Below are 9,281 nucleotides of genomic sequence, written 5' to 3' on the forward strand. Positions count from 1 at the left end.
CACTTTCACCAATGGACAGATCATCCAAAATGAAAATAAATAAGGAAACACAAGCTTTAAATGATACATTAAACAAGATGACTTAATTGATATTTACAGGACATTCCATCCCCAAACAATAGAATACACATTCTTCTCAAATGCTCATGGAACATTCACCAGGACAGATCATATCCTGGGTCACAAATCAAGCCTTGATAAATTTAAGAAAATTGAAATCGTATCAAGTATCTTTTCCGACCACAACGCTATGAGACTAGATATCAATTACAGGAAAAAATCTGTAAGAAATACAAACACATGGAGGCTAAACAACACACTACTTAATAACCAAGAGATCACTGAAGAAATCAAAGAGGAAATCAAAAAGTACCTAGAAACAAATGACAATGAAAACATGACAACCCAAAACCTATGGGACGCAGCAAAAGCAATTCTAAGAGGGAAGTTTATAGCAATACAATCCTACCTCAAGAAACAAGAAACATCTCAAATAAACAACCTAACCTTACATCGAAAGCAATTAGAGAAAGAAGAACAAAAAAACCCCAAAATTAGCAGAAGGAAAGAAATCATAAAGATCAGATTAGAATTAAATGAAAAAGAAATGAAGGAAACAAGAGAAAATATCAGTAAAACTAAAAGCTGGTTCTTTGAGAAGATAAACAAAATTGATAAACCATTAGCCAGACTTATCAAGAAAAAAAGGGAGAAGACTCAAATCAATAAAATTAGAAATGAAAAAGGAGAAGTTAACAACTGACACTGCAGAAATACAAAGGATCATGAGAGATTACTACAAGCAACTCTATGCCAATAAAATGGACAACCTGGAAGAAATGGACAAATTCTTAGAAATGCACAGCCTTCTGAGACTGAACCAGGAAGAAATAGAAAATATGAACAGACCAATCACAAGCACTGAAATTGAAACTATGATTAAAAACCTTCCAACAAACAAAAGCCCAGGACCAGATGGCTTCACAGGCGAATTCTCTCAAACATTTAGAGAAGAGCTAACACCTATCCTTCTCAAACTCTTCCAAAATATAGCAGAGGGAGGAACACTCCCAAACACTCCCAAATGGATTAAAGACCTAAATGTAAGGCCAGACACTATAAAACTCTTAGAGGAAAACATAGGCAGAACACTCTTTGACATAAATCACAGCAAGATCCTTTTTGATCCACGTCCTAGGGAAATGGAAATAAATGATGGATATATGTCCAAACCCATAGAATATATACACTAATAGTGAACCCTAAGGTAAACTGAATACGTTGGGTGATTAAGATGTGTCCATGTAGATCATTCTCTGTAAAACTATACAATTCTGGTGAATGATGTTGATAATGGGTGAGGCTCTACATATGTGTGGGCAGGATAATCTCTGTACCTTCCTCTTAATTTTATTGTAAACCCAAACTGCTCTGAAAAACAAACCAACCCACAAAAGTTCAATTTGAAAAAGCCCAAAGTGCCAAGCAAGGTGAATGAAGAAAAACCCATACTGAGGTGACCAGGCCTGTACTCCCCTCTCAAGGTGTAAGCCCTCCTGTGCTTGCACCATCTTTTCCTTCTTCCCCCCTCTTAGAAAGGAGGATGCATCCGTCCCCATCTCAAAAGCTAATCTCCCCACTTGTACCCTGGTCTGAGAACTCACATCTGCTCAAGGTTTACCCGCTCAGTGAGCCCCTTTCCCTCCAGCTGTATTATTTCCATCAATAGGCAAATATGTTATAGAATTCTTATCCTAAAGCAACAACAAAAATCCTCCCCTTACTTACATTCTATTTTATATCCTACCTCATTTTTCAGCTCTTCTTGGGAGCTTCCCTTTGCTGTCAAAATGTTTAAAAAATAAGAGATAATTTCTTCCCTCACTAATGTATATTTTTAAAAAAAGAATTGTATTTCCTCCAGTTCTTCATTTACCACCCACTTATCAGCCCACTTCTATCTGGATTCCACTCCCGGAAGTTCACTGAAACTACTTTTTTAAAGGATACTAGAGGAGTTTGAATTGGAGTTTGATGCAGCTGATCACTCCTTCCTTCTCTGAAATTTACATGCTCCTGACTCTTAAATAGTTGGCTTCTCTCCTTCACAGTCTCCTTTTCTGATTCCTTCTCCCTTACTAAACCCCTAAATGATAGATTCCTTCAGATCTTACACTCTTCCTGATGTCTTCTCTTTCTCTGCTCTTTCTAGTTTATCTCATAATCCCCATGGTGTAGCTTCTACAGGTGTGCTGTCAATTCCCATATCTATATTTCCAGAGAGACTTCTCCACTAAGTGCCAGACTTACATATCCAGTTTCCTCCCTGACATCTCAACCTGTATATCTTACCAACATTTCCAATTTAAAATGTTCAAAACATGAAATGAAATGAAACCTGGTTCTCACCTACAGCTCAAAGCTTCCCTATCTCAGAAAATGAAATTACAATATACCCAATAGCTCACATCAAAAACTCTGAGTCATAATTGATTTCTCCCTTACCCATACTCTCTATATCCATTCTATTCTTCCTCTAAGATAGATTATCACCCTTCCCACCTCTCTGTATTTCCTCTATTATAAATTATCTATTATAGTGACTTGTGGAATTATAGTCTCATTCAGTTACACTGTGATGTTTATAAATATAATCCCATGTAATCTTCATAATAATCATGTGATGTGGAGTAGAGAGAAAATGGACTCTTATTCAAGGTAATTAATTTGACCAAGTTCCCACAGTAAGTAGTAGTGGTGCAGATGAAACACAAAACTAGCGTTTCCAAGTATGTGAACAAATGATAACTAACATTTGATTACCTGCTGTGTGTTAAGCATTTTCCATATTTTGTCTCATTTAGTGCTTAGAAAAAGAAGGTATAATTGTTATCATTTCTTAAATAAAATTCAGATGCATTACATCAGTTGTCCAAAATTAGAGTTCTCTGCTCCCAGTTTCAACTTCCTCCTTTCCATTCTTCTCAATCCTATCATAGACAATTGTCAAAACTCTGTAATGGTTCAGAATTGGCTACAGAATAATATCCTTCTCATGGCATTTAGATGCTTTTATGACCTGGCCCCTGCCTTTCTTTCCAACTCCATTTGTTACTACTTCTTACCACATCTCCTGGATTCCAACCATATCAACCGCTTTAGAGATTCGGTTTGAACATTCTGTACTCTTTCTTTATGTCTTTATCTGAGGTATTTTTTCTGCCTTGAATGTGCTTCCTACATATAATGGCCATTGTGGTTGCCTTGCTACCATCTGTTTTGTTTCTTTCTGTAGCTATTCCTCTTTCTGTTTAAATATCCACACTTCCCTAGTGATATAGATTAAGCTTGGCTCAACCCTAGCTAAAAAGCATGATTTTATATCCTGGTTACAGTTCTTCATTCAGATGAACCAGTTACAGACAGTGAGAGATAAGATGAGGTTTATGTGAAAAATATTTCCTGACTCTTCCGAGGGGGTCTTGAAATTGACATTCTTTCCTCCTCTCCTGCAATTGATGTGTAGTGTGTAGCCGTCTTATGAACCTGAAGATGAATGAGTCTTAAACTGAAGCTTGAGTCTTTGGAAGGCAGAGGAGAGGAAGGATTATATCGGGTCCTTCCTTGGTGATGTCACTGAGCGGCTGAAACAAACCAACGCTGAAGTTCACTTTGTCTCTTGACCTTCCAGTTTTGCTGATCACTTTTATTGACAGATCTTTCTGCTACTTGCAAGTGAAAACTAATGTAGCTAAAAATTATATTACATTTTATCATATAAATATCAATTAATAATAGGCCTCCTTTAATTTCTCAGTCGAAGTTAGGTATTCCTCCCTCAGTGAATGTTCCTTCTGCATAACTCTACCAAAGCCTATACTACATTGATTTACTTATTTGCCTGCTTCCCCAGGAGACTGAACATCTTCAGGAAAAGAGTTCATGTTATATGCTGCTCTATCAGTTTGTTATAAGACAATGTGCACAGAAACAGCCCACCATCCCTCCCCCAAACATTCTTTTTTAATACAAGGTTATCAAACTCAGCACTATCGTTATTTGGGGCTAGATATATCTTGATTGTAGAGGGCTATCCTGTGCAATGTATAATATTTAGTAGCATCCTTGGACTCTACTCACTAAAGGCCAGTGACACTACCCCTCCCCTCAATTTGTAACAATAAAAAATGTCTCCAGGAATTAACAAATATCCCCTGGGAGGTAAAATTGTCCCTAGCTGGGAACTACTGGCCTAACATAATGACCAACAGTTTAGATTTTATTATAATCATTCTCTTGGGTTTTTAAGCCAATGGCAATTTATAGAAGTTAATCCTTAAAGGATCATATTATATCCACCCTTGAATATAGACAGAAAGGTGAAGGGCCCCACAAAGGGCAAAATATATTGGTTTCACATGAAACTATTGGTTTCGTAAGTAATAAAGGAGTGCTAGGGTAAACTCCACCTTTACTGGGCACAGCATGTGATCTCACACACCAAACCTGCTTTTCTCATAAGCCAATCCTTCTCCAGAAACTTCTCATTCCAAAGGGATAGGTCACTTTCATCATTGGAAAAGGAAGAACCAAAAAGAGGAGAAAATTTCCTATATATAAGAAATACTATACTAGGCACCTATAACAGAATTTGGCACCAAACTTCTTTCATCACCTCCTCATTTCTTACACATACCCAAACTAATCCCTAAATTGTTTCTTCCCACTTACAGTGAGATCTTTCAAACTGTTACTAATTATAAATTCCTTCAGAGTTGAGGTGTTTTCACTGAGAGTGAACATGCAGGTTCCTGAGCCCACACAACCTCCTTGGCCTCAGGACAAGCACTTCTGCCTTGAAATGCCTTCTCTAATAGACAGGATAATGAAAACGGAAGCTGTAGAACTGAGTGAACCAAGCCAAAAACCTTGTTTGAATGATTAAGTGTTCTCTAATACATAAAGAATTCAGAGATGGTGCAAAATGAATGCACCTGGCTATGATCTGACACAATAATCTGTAGTTCTTATCTTTATGTCCAAGGCATGTTTGTATTTCTACCAAATCACTACTTGAATACATCATTTTGATAAATGTGAAAATTAATTATTGTAGGTGAAATATATAACTTATAAACATACATTCTGACTCTCTTTTCCCCTATTAGGTTGATGCAAACACAATGTTTGCCTTTGAACCTGGATGTAGATTTGAGATGTAGAAAATATTAATTTTCATATATATGTTTATTTAAAAGTTTATAAGACCTCAATTGAAAGTCTTAATTCCATGCACAAGGAAACAAATGAAAACCAAAAAGTTATATGTAACATTAATAATAAGGTCATCGATGTACTTAAGAATGATAGTAATGTATGGTATGGTTCATTCCCCAGATATTCCAGGAAACAATATAATTTTGGCAATTGATCTAACCATAGATGGAGGTTCTTTCTGTAGAACAGAGATTTTACATTGAAAAAACTAGGTCACAACCATAAAATAATTTCCCTGGAACCTGAAATGGAAGACTGTAATGGGCATTTTTATGGTTTGCTTTGTAGAAGACAAAATTCTTTAGAATTAGCTTGGGGGTAGATGTCTAGTCTAGATATTTTTACTGTCCTAGAAACCTATGAATATTTTGAATAGTTAACAGCACCAAAATATTAACTGATATAATAAATTCTCACTATTTTATTATGATTCTATATCCTGATTCATGTGAAGGCACTTTTCTCTAGCTTTATATCCTGTCTAATAATAACCATCCTATCTACTAAATTCTTATAATATACCAAGAATGCATATATTATGTCAATTAATTACTTTCCCCCCAAATAATTCTTAGGTTGTACTATTATTTCTATTTTACAGATGAGAAAACTGAGCTTAGAGAAGTCAATAACTTTCCCAGAGTCATAGAGCTTGCAAGAAACAACAACAAAAAAGAAAGGCAATCAGTATCTTGTCCATCAGATAGACTCATAAGCCAAAAGGGATCATATGAGTCCTTGTGTTCCACTGAAAGAGGAGTCTTACTTATCAGATATGTAGATGACATAAAGCCAGAAGTGAAATCTAATAAAAGTTACAATGAACATAGCAAGCTAAAAAAGAAGATCCAAAGTCAGCAAGATGAAATTATTATAAAGGTGGATGTAGTGGCTTAGATTTACCTCTAGAAAACATCCACAAAGAAGTGAAGAATGAATGATTAATTTGGGGTGAAGCCCCATCTTTTAATGCTCATTGGTTATGGGTAGCTTACCACTATCACTTTGTCAAGTGTCTTAGGCCACTGGAGTCACATGGTGTATACAGCAATCCCCTCATCTGTCAACCTAGTAACCCTAGCAGAAATAAAATTGATTTGTTTAGTAAGACTTGTTCTTTTGGAACTCATGCTGGATTCTCACTGGAAATTACATTACCTAAGTTTTCCTAAGCTATCCATTTAATAATATATTCTAGAAAGTTTTCCTAATGATTGATGTGAAGTTGACTAGCTAGAAATCTCCTAGCTCTATCATCTTCCTCTTAAAAAAATCAGAACAACTCTTCTTCTCTAGACTTTGGCTACTCCTACACAATATTTTAATGACAATCAATTGAGAGCTTTATGGTCACATCTCTAGTACTTTCAGACACCAGGATATTATTCAACTGGTCCTGTACTTTGAACACAGGCTAAAGTTATTAGTTATTAGTTACTAGGTTAGGAAATGAAGGAGAAAATTTAAGCATCCAGTAAGTTTCATGTATTATTTCATTTGATCCTACCTTACTAATCCTCAAGTAGGTATTATTTCCACCTTAAAAATGAAGAAAATGAAACTTTAGATACCACTCAGCTTGAACAGATCAAATAGCTTGCCTAGTCATGTACCTAGTAAGGCATAAATTCAAACCCTACTTTAACACCAGACCCTATATTTTGCCATTATTATATACTGGCATTGTTCCTCTTAGTCTCCTTCCTCAAATTTCAATTTTCTCCTTATAATCACCAATTAACATATGTCAGCATGTCAGTTTAAATATCATTTTCTTAGAAGAAGATGAATGCAAAATAGTAATGGAGTGGCTGTGTTTTCTGTGATCTGTTAAATTTAGTTTCCATCCAGAAATAGTAGACCGAGCTCTGTATTACTCTTCTTACCCTGAACAGAGAGAGAGAGAGAGAAGAGAAGGAAGAGAGAGAGGAGAGAAGGAGGGAGGGAGAGAAGAGAGGGAGGAAGGGAGAGAAGAGAGGGAGGAAGGGAGAGAAGAGGAAAAAGACAGGGAGAGAGAGAGAGAAAGGGAGAGAGAAGGGAAAGAAAGAGAAGAAACAAAGAAATTTTTATTTATCATCATTTTGCAGTTCTCCATTGACATAGACATATTCCCCCAAGTTCCATGTTATTCATATACTTCTCAACCAGTTCTTCCTCATCATTATTAAGTCCAGAGAGGTTCTCTTATCAATTCCATGTAAGACATGTACTTACTTTTTTTAAAAAGTCAATAATTTTTATAAACTACTTTAACTCTAATCATAATGACATAAGATACCTGATTTAGTGGACATTGCCCATAAACACTATATCTTGTTTATATATAATAGTGTGTAGCAGTTAGAGTACCTCAATGCAGAGATTGTGTTTCAAAGTCATCTTAAAAACAGTCAGCTCACTCATAACATGTTTTTACTTCCAATAACCCAGGCACAGAACCAAGAAACCAAGAAATTCTGGTGCTAATAGGAAAGTTAAACAGGCCATTCACCAAGAAAACATTTGTGATTGGTTAGTTAGTACAAGTTTTCCCTTAAAATGTATCTGGTTATTTTTACACTTGTAAGGAAGAATTTACCTATCTTTGTCACAAGATTATTTTAAAACATCTGTTTTAGAGGCAACATTGATTTAACACATCATCTGGGAATGGCTAATATTTGACGTATGAACATGCTACAATAGCTGGCCATTTAAAAATACAGTCACTGTTTAATAAATTCTGAAATATAATTTGAAGGCAGTGTTTGGGAAAAAAAAAAAACAGTTGTGTTTCCTCCTTTCCTGTGTATCCACTCTAATTTACTAGGTTATTTCCTGCCCCCAGCCACCTCTCACATTAGAACAAATACCTCTTCCTCACTCCATTCTTCCAACAACCAAGAAACAAGGAAGATTATCCTGTTTTTTTTTTGTTTTGGAAAGATTTCCTCTGCCAGAACTTCTTTCCCACTGACTTGATTTAGCTCTTCAAAATAAACTGGTGCTGGAGTTCATGACTGGCTTCCAACAATAACTTGAGCCACATATGACCCCACCCCTAGTCTCCTACCCCTGGATAAAAAGCAGGTAAGATTCTCAGGAGCTGTGAATGCATCCTCCCCTGAATATGCCATGTTCTTTCACAGCCAGCTACTTTTTTTTTTTTTTGACATCTTTATTGGAGTATAATTGCTTTACAATGTTGTGTTAGTTTCTGCTTTATAACAAAGTGAATCAGGTATATGTATACATATAGCCTCATATCCCCTCCCTCTTGCGCCTCCCTCCCACCCTCCCTATCCCACCCCTCTAGGTGGTCACAAAGCACCGAGCTGATCTCCCTGTGCTATGCGGCTGCTTCCCACTAGCTATCGGTTTTACATTTGGTAGTGTATATATGTCAGTGCTACTCTCTTACTTCGTCCCAGCTTACCCTTCCTCATAACCCCTGTGTCCTCAAGTTCATTCTCTACGTCTACATCTTTATTCCTGTCCTACCCCTAGGTTCATCAGAACCATTTTTTTTTGGATTCCATATATATAGGTTAGGTGGGAATGTAAATTGATACAGCCAGCTACTTTTGATTAATTTTGCTCAGCCTAGAAATGTGTTCTTCTTCTCTTCTCTACATATATCTTCTGATTCTTCAAGCCAACTATAAATGTCACTTCCTATATGATTTGACTTTCTTCCTCAGTAAAATTTAACCATACTCTCCTCTTAGCCCATAGCACTCTATGCATAGCACTCATATAATATTAATTTCAACAAATATTAATTTCAAAATGATGAGAAAACCACTCTGATAGAGATAGATAAATCATATAGACTGGCAAGGAGAAAGGAAAAATTAGCACTTGGTCTCCTGAGTCCTGTAAGCTATGATGAGTTCACTGAAGACAGCAACTTGGATTTATTCATTATCCATTCACTTGTACGCATTATTGACACACTGTGAGTGTTCAATATATTTTTCTTAAATAGTCTCCTTCCAAAAAAGTTAATTACTAATCTTTACCAT

Source organism: Delphinapterus leucas, chromosome 1 (genome assembly GCF_059928025.1).
Source record: "Delphinapterus leucas isolate spDelLeu-1000000601 "Yukka" chromosome 1, BTC_Dleu_Yukka2, whole genome shotgun sequence".
Classification (NCBI taxonomy): domain Eukaryota; kingdom Metazoa; phylum Chordata; class Mammalia; order Artiodactyla; family Monodontidae; genus Delphinapterus; species Delphinapterus leucas.